The sequence below is a fragment of the Macrotis lagotis genome, chromosome 1 (genome assembly GCF_037893015.1).
Source record: "Macrotis lagotis isolate mMagLag1 chromosome 1, bilby.v1.9.chrom.fasta, whole genome shotgun sequence".
NCBI classification, from domain to species: domain Eukaryota; kingdom Metazoa; phylum Chordata; class Mammalia; order Peramelemorphia; family Peramelidae; genus Macrotis; species Macrotis lagotis.
In genome coordinates this window covers 561,029,060-561,036,723 of record NC_133658.1, presented here as the reverse complement: position 1 = coordinate 561,036,723, position 7,664 = coordinate 561,029,060, and the positions used below count along the sequence as shown (strand labels likewise).

Genomic DNA, 7,664 nt, shown 5'->3' with positions numbered 1-7,664 from the left:
TTGAATTCCTTATATATATATGTATTTTACAATTCTATATTTCCATGGTTCTACATGTGGTAAATGTGTTGATTTTTCCTTTTCCTTCCTCTTTGTAATAGATATGCTGAGGTATTAGTCAGATATTCCATTAGAAGTACTTCTTAGGTCATTATTATTTTGTACCATTTTTGATAAGAAAGGAAGTGGAAATCTGGTTTTGAGTGATGATTTTAGAATTCTTTGACAACAATCACAAATTACTTTTTTGAAGTTTAAAGACAACTTTCTTCAAAAGAAAATGCTTCATACATTCTCTCATTTGAGTTTGTTAAAAAACAATGAGTCATGATTATTTGAGGGACTTCTCAGCCATAGCCAACCATTGGCAAAATGACAAATAGGATTCAAGTTTCCCAACTTATTCCAGTTTTCTGCTAGCTATATCTTAGTGAGTCTAATGGGTAAGGCTTGAAAAACATAGAAGGAGGTATAGCAATAGCATAAAAATTTACCTTCAAAGGGAATTTTTTATATTAATCTATAAAATCATTGTGCCTCTACAAAAATACTCTCCTTTACTAAAGTTTTGTGTTAATGCCACATAATATCATGGAATACTCTGATTTATTGAATGATATTTTAGCAAAGTACATACTATAGAAGGTCATGTTCAAAACTTGTAATGCTTTGATTATAGGCTAGTGACATCTCAGTTGAGAATTAGAAAGGCTTTTGACTGGAGGCTGTTTATCAGGTCATGAATTAGTGTTAGTCATGTGAGGATCTATAGTTATTTCTAATTGCATCAAGTCCTTGGGGTTTGTTAAATGAGAAAGAGAATTATCCAAAGAAGTTTAACTTAACTATTCACAGAAGAAACGTGAAGTTCATGAATAAGATCAGCTATCCAGATTACAGCATCTTTCTTGTCCAGGGATATCTGTCTTAAATGAATTTGGATGGATAGTGAAGTGGGCAGAGAATTTAATAAGAGAAAGAGAGTGAGGTGAGTTACTTCTGGGAAACTGCAATGCTTTTACTGACAATGGAATTTTCAATGAAACAAGGATCCACATTTTAATGTCAATATTTTCCTGAAAGGCATATTATTTTCATAGTTTTATAGAAATAGAAAAATATGTATACAATAATATTTATAGACATCTCTCTATTCATATATAGATTTATAGACATCTTTATGCATATATATGTATATATGTATATGTATGTACATATATATGTATATGTATACATATACATACACATATGTATATATATATATGTATGTACGTATAGAGATTCTGGATTCTTGGATCAGTAAGAAGGCAGATGAAATTCAGTTTTATGCAGCTAATAGCAATTCAAAGTGTTTTTATGATGCCCTGAAGGCTATTTTTGAGTCAAAGACATAAGGTGCACCTCAGTTACTCAGTGCTGATAGAGCCACCTTGATTAGTGATAGAGACAAGATACTAGAGAGATGGGTTGTGCATTTTCATAGTGTTTTTAACAGACCATCATAAATCAATGCAGAAGTTGAAGTCAATTCATTCCTAGCTGAAGCTCCAACTGAAGAAGAGGTTTTTGAATGTCATTAGGCTCCTTCCATGTGACAAAGCACTGGGTGCTGATTTTATTCCAGTTGAGAACTTCCAGTTGACTGAAATTTTGCAGGTTATATGGTATGAAGAGATTATCCCTCATTGATTCAAGGATGGTAAAGGAAATAGATTATCCTGTGACAATCACAGGGCTGTTTCTCTTTTAGGCATTGCTGGTAAGATCCTTGCCAGAGTCCTTCTCAATAGGCTAATCTTTCACCTAGAAGATGATCACCTCTCTGAGAGCTAGTGTGGCTTCAGAGAGGTTGAAGAACAGTTGATATGGTGTTTACTGCCTGAAAACTCCAGGAAAAATACCAAAAACATCAGAGAAGTCTGTGTACAACATGTGTAGATCTGATCAAGGCCTTTGATATCCTTAGTTATGTGGGTTTATGGAAAATTATGTCAAAATTTGGTTTCTGAAGAAGCAAATGGAGAAGTTTTGAATATTGTAGATAAGTTCACTTACCTTAGCAATGAATTTTCCAGGGAGATACACACTGAGCTAGCTCAGTATTTGTGAGGCTCCAAAAGAAAATGGGAGAAAAGATTATTAGACTATCAAACTGAAAGTATGAATAACTGTTGTGCTGATCTCATTGCTATATTTCTGTGAAACATGGGACAGTCTACCAATTCCATGTCAGAAAACTGATTTGCTATCATTTAAATTGACTTAGGAAGATTCTGAAGATCACCTGGCAGGATAGAATACCAGATTCTGAGTTAACCTTCTCAAACAAAACTTCCAAGCATTCAAAATTACTACAGAGAACAAATACAATGACTGGCTATGTTTTTTTAGTGCCAGGCATAAACTTGGCCAAAATACTATTTTATGGAGAGCTCATATAGGATAAGTGATCACAAGGGAGTCAGAAGAAATGATATAAGAATACCCTGAAGGTCTTTCTAAAGTTTTTTGATTGTGCAACATGGAAGACACTGGCACAGGACTACCCAGCATGGTGTGTCCTCATCAGTGAGGGTGTTGCACTCAAGGAGGAAGGCAGAATTGAAGCAGCTCCAAAGAAACATGAGAGACAGAATTTTAGAGTACCCACCCCAGGTGTTCACATGGACAATCTGTGCCCAACCTGTGGTAGAGTATTCTGAACTCATATTGGTCTGATCAGCCACAACAGGACACTGTAATTCATCTCTAACATAGGAATATCATTTTGGTCTTCTTTAATAATGAAAGACAAGAACCAACCACTAATACTTAAGAGGCAGATTTTGAAGCTTTCTCCCTATTTTAAGCCATTAAGTCATTAAAATTGTATTATCTATAACATAGACCTTCTCTATGTTTAATCTAGTTCAGTTCATTTTCTAATCATTGTTTTCTTTGGTGACATTCAGAAATGGAAATGTCAGTGAAGAAAAAAAATATAAAAGAAATGCTCTTAGGAAATAGTATAATAAAAAATAACCCAGAGTTTCTCTCCAAAACAAAGATCCATTTTATTCCAGTGATACACTATATCAATGAGTCATGAAATAGTACTGTTTCCAAAGGATTGAAATTGAAGATCAGCTGGAAAGTAATAGAGAAATTCATGGTATGTATGAAGAAGATACACTAAAGAATGGATTATATAGTAGAAGTATAAAAATGTCATAAGAAGAAAAATATAAGAACAGGGTTTAGATCTCTGATTTTTATAAACAGAACTCCTGGATGGAAAAAATGCTGGTTTGGACCTTCTCTATAACCCATAATTTCAGAGAGGGCTCTGGGAAGAGATGCCAAGCACAGGGTGGTATTACTATCTCATCTCTCCCAAGTGAGCCTGATTCAATTAAAGTGTGATTGGAAAGTGTGTTAAAAATAAATAAAAATATAATGGAATATAAATAATACTAATGTGCTTTTTCCTTTTGCACTTCAATTTTTTCCAATTACATGTAAAAATAATTTTTAATATTCATTTTTTGTAAGATTTTTGAGTTCCATATTTTTGTACCTCCCTCCATTTTCTCCCTGTCCTCATGATAATGAGTAAGTTGTTATAGGTTATACAGGCATAATCAGGTTTAATTTATTTCCATATTAATCATAACATGTATTTTCTAAGTTGATACACAACTTATAAGGATCCCTATGTAAGTTTATTATCTCATTTTCTACTTGAATATGACTTTAGAACATTGAAAAATGAGGTGACTTCCCTAGGGTCATTCATTCAGGGTGTATCAGAGACAGTGAAGGACCACTTTTTCCATTATACTATCCTTCCCCTTGTGGAAAAATGAGAGGAAACAAAAGGAAAAATATGGATTATTTATTTTTAGTGAAAAGGAGTGTAATTGATTGAAAACCTCCATATTCCATTGGTATTTCTGCAATGTCAAGAGAAGAGGAGGAAGGCAGGTGAGGTGAATCACCTATGAGAATAAGTTGGTTTATATGGGGACATAAATAAAAATTACACAGTATAAACAGTTGTGTATTGCTTGTAATCTGCATTATTAGAAAGAGAACTATTTCCTTAATTTTAGATATACATTGGAGTATTGAAATTTCTTTTAGTTTTTTTCAAGGCAATAGGGGTTAAGTGGCTTGTCTAAGGCCACACAGCTAGGTAATTATTAAGTGTCTGAGGTCAGATTTGAACTCAGGTACTCCTGACTCCAGGGCTGGTGCTTTATCCACTGTGCCACCTAGCCGCCTTGAGTATTGACACATTTTGCTGATAGTGCTATGACTGTTAAGAATGACTGTCAATCTCCAAAGAATTAAAGTTGGAGGTCATACAAAGAGAAGTATGGAGCCCATTTTTATAAGTAACCAATTATCAATCAATAATTATGTAGATATGGCACAAATTATATATACCCACTATGAAGTGAAGATTAGGAATTCCTTAGGAGAAAGCTGATTGTTCCATTGATATTCATGAAAGACTAGAAAAAGACTGAGGGTGGACCCTAATATTAAAAAAAAAATTGATTGAAGACCTTGTATGGGTGCTGCATAGAAAGAGAAAGTATGCGGAAGTGATATATACCATTGAAGAGAGTACCCACTTAAACTGGATACATGTCCATTGATGTATCAAGGTAAAAATAAAAATAACAACTTGTAGAGATCAACTATGAAGATATAGAAAAACTTGTGATATGCTTCAGAAATGGTACTAGGAGTGAGTTGGCAAATATTTAATAACAGGATCTCTAGAGAAAAGATGCATATACAATTCATCTTTTTTTAAAGTTTATTTAATTTTTAATTTATTGAGTTAAAATAAGCATTTTTATAATGTAACATAGTTAAAAATATGATTATGTACAAAACTGTAAATATATTATATATTTTTTGCAAATCTATTATATATGTTATTCTTTTAAAATATACAATTAAAATATTATGTAAATTTCTTTTTTTCTCCCCCCAATTCTCATATAGATGACTGTTATTAAACATAAACATATATGTGTGCATAAAATCACTCTATACATACTTCTAGTATCATTTTTTCTCTGGGTGCAGAAAATGCCTTCCTTCATATTTTTTGTGGTTAATTTGGGTATTTATAATAGTCAAAATGATTTAGTCTTTTCAAAGCTGTTCTTAAAAAGTATTGCTATTAGTGTATAGAATGTTCTCTTGGTTCTGTTTATTTCACTCTTCATTATATCATGCAAAGACTATTCATGCTTCTTCTAAGATCATTGAGCTCATCCTTTCTTATATCATAGTATTAACGCACCCTTATTATAGTCTGTATTATTACCATTTTCTCCATCACTTCCAAAGTTTAGACAATCAACAAATGATAGATAAAGATCTTGCTTTGTAGTAATTTCCTATTTTCTAGGTGTAAATACTCATAATGAAAATTTAGCAATCAGCTCTTATGAACCAGTGTGGTCTGACTCAGTATAATAATCCTGACTGGAATGTATACACCAAACAAATTCCAATTATTTTAAGGATTAGAAGTATAAAGTATTCTATGAAGATTGATTTGTTTTTGGCAAATATATTTTCTTCTTTAAATATATTATTTAGTGAGCTAGAAAATACTCTGAAAGTATTGACAAGAACAGATTTTGTTTAAAAAATACAATGTGGTCATAATCTATATTTAAGCTCTATTAATTTTTTAAAAATGATTTAAAAAAGTTTCTGAATCTCTCTGTGGTCATAGAGAAATATATACCTTCTACAAAATTTTCCAGTTTCTCTAAAATAATTTTGAATTAATAACAAGCTTAGATACTTCCCTGTCTGAACTAACTGACTTGAACTAGTTTTCTTGGAGTACATCAGAACCCTGACCACCTGTGACAAATAGAAGAAAAAGTACAACTTGTTTTGTGTAGCTCACCATAGTATAGTCTCTGGCAACTATCTGTCAGTCTTGGAACTCAGGGAACATCAAGGCTTTCCCTTGGAAATGACTACTCAGAATTACCTGAATAAGTCCCAAGAGTTATTAAATGATTTATAGGAACAAATTAATGAGACTGAAATTGTACTAGCTAAGGAGAAAGAGAAGTATGCATGGCGTAAGGCAAATGTGCAGACTGAAACAGGCTGTTGTATCGAAATACAACAGAATGTACCTATTCTTGAGGAAGGAGGAACAGCAGCACCTTATAAGACTGGACAAGAAAGAAAAAAAACTTGGAAAAATTAAAGAAGATTGAGTTAAAACTATCTCAACAAGTACAACAACTACAAAGGATGGCCGTACAATTAGGATTAGATTTTAAAAAGTTAGATATTAAAACAATCCTGGATGTGAAAGACCTGTTGAATAAAAGTGATGCACAGCTATTTAAATATCCACAAGATGATTTCCCCAAATGGACAATGTGTCACATTACTGGACTGAGAGAAATGATGATGAACTTCCAGAGAGATATAACACTGGATCCTGAAACAGCCAATCCCTATCTCATTGTGTCTCCCGATCTGAAGAGTGTGAAACACACATGTGTCCCCCAAGATATCTCTGATAACTCGGAGAGATTTAATTATTCTGTCATAGTGTTGAGTGCTCAAAGGTTCACATCAGGTATACACTCCTGGGAAGTGGAGGTGACAGGCATGACTGAATGGGAAGTGGGAATCTGTAAGGATTCCATTAGCAGGAAGGGGAATCCCTCTTTGTTACCTGGAGAAATAATTGCCCTGAAAACCTTCGAACTCAGAGATAACTTCTGCATTGAAATCTCACACATTGGGGGTAACTTTCACATGGAAAAACCCATAGAAAAGATTGGTATTTTCCTTGATTATGAAAATAGACATATATCACTTTACAATGTTACAGATAGATTGCTTATCTATAGTGTGTCAACTATTGCCTTCCAAGGACCTCTTCAGTCTTTCTTCTCTCCTTGCTTTCAAAATGAAGATAACACCTCCAGATCTCTTGTTATTTCCTGATGTGTATCCATTTAGCAAGTTCATTTATAGGTCTATGACTAACAAAGAACTCAGAGTGATAACATTTGTTCAAGAGACTTAATTACAGGTAACTGAAAACGAGTGGTGCAATGATTTTTTTCATGAATTGAAATTGTATACTGAACTGATCCATAAAGAACTTGAAGCTTAAATGTCAAAATAGATCTTATCTTTTCCATTATATTCACACAATTAATAAGTATCAAGGTCTGAGGTTGAATTTGACCTTAGATCCTCCTGATTCCTGAGCCAGTGCTCTAAGGCATAACTTACCTGCCCCCAAAATATTTATGCCCTATTCAAAGTCCAATTGCTTCAACTTCATATAGTACTGGGGACTTCTTCAGTGAGTGAAATCAGTCCCACCTTCCCCAAATGATTTATTTCTTTTTTTTATTAATTTTTTTTGGGGGGGTTTGCAGGGTGAGTGGGGTTGGGTGGCTTGCCCGGGGCCACACAGCTGGGTGATTGTTAAGGTAATTATTAAGACCGGATTTGAGCCCAGGTGCTCCTGGCTCCAGGGCCGGCTTTGTCCACGGCACCACCTAGTCGCCCCTTCTACATATCTCAAAGTATCTTGGGTTATGGGGTAAAAGTACTGGTCCCTTTGCTGAGTTCCACTTCATGACCTTATCAGAAGTTAAGTCTTTCTG

General features: G+C 33.8%; 1 pseudogene; it reads left to right on the top strand.

Moving 5' to 3' along the window:
• Positions 1 to 5,992: 5,992 nt before the first annotated feature.
• On the top strand, positions 5,993 to 6,990 carry LOC141505417 (putative E3 ubiquitin-protein ligase TRIML1 pseudogene; annotated as a pseudogene).
• Positions 6,991 to 7,664: the final 674 nt, after the last annotated feature.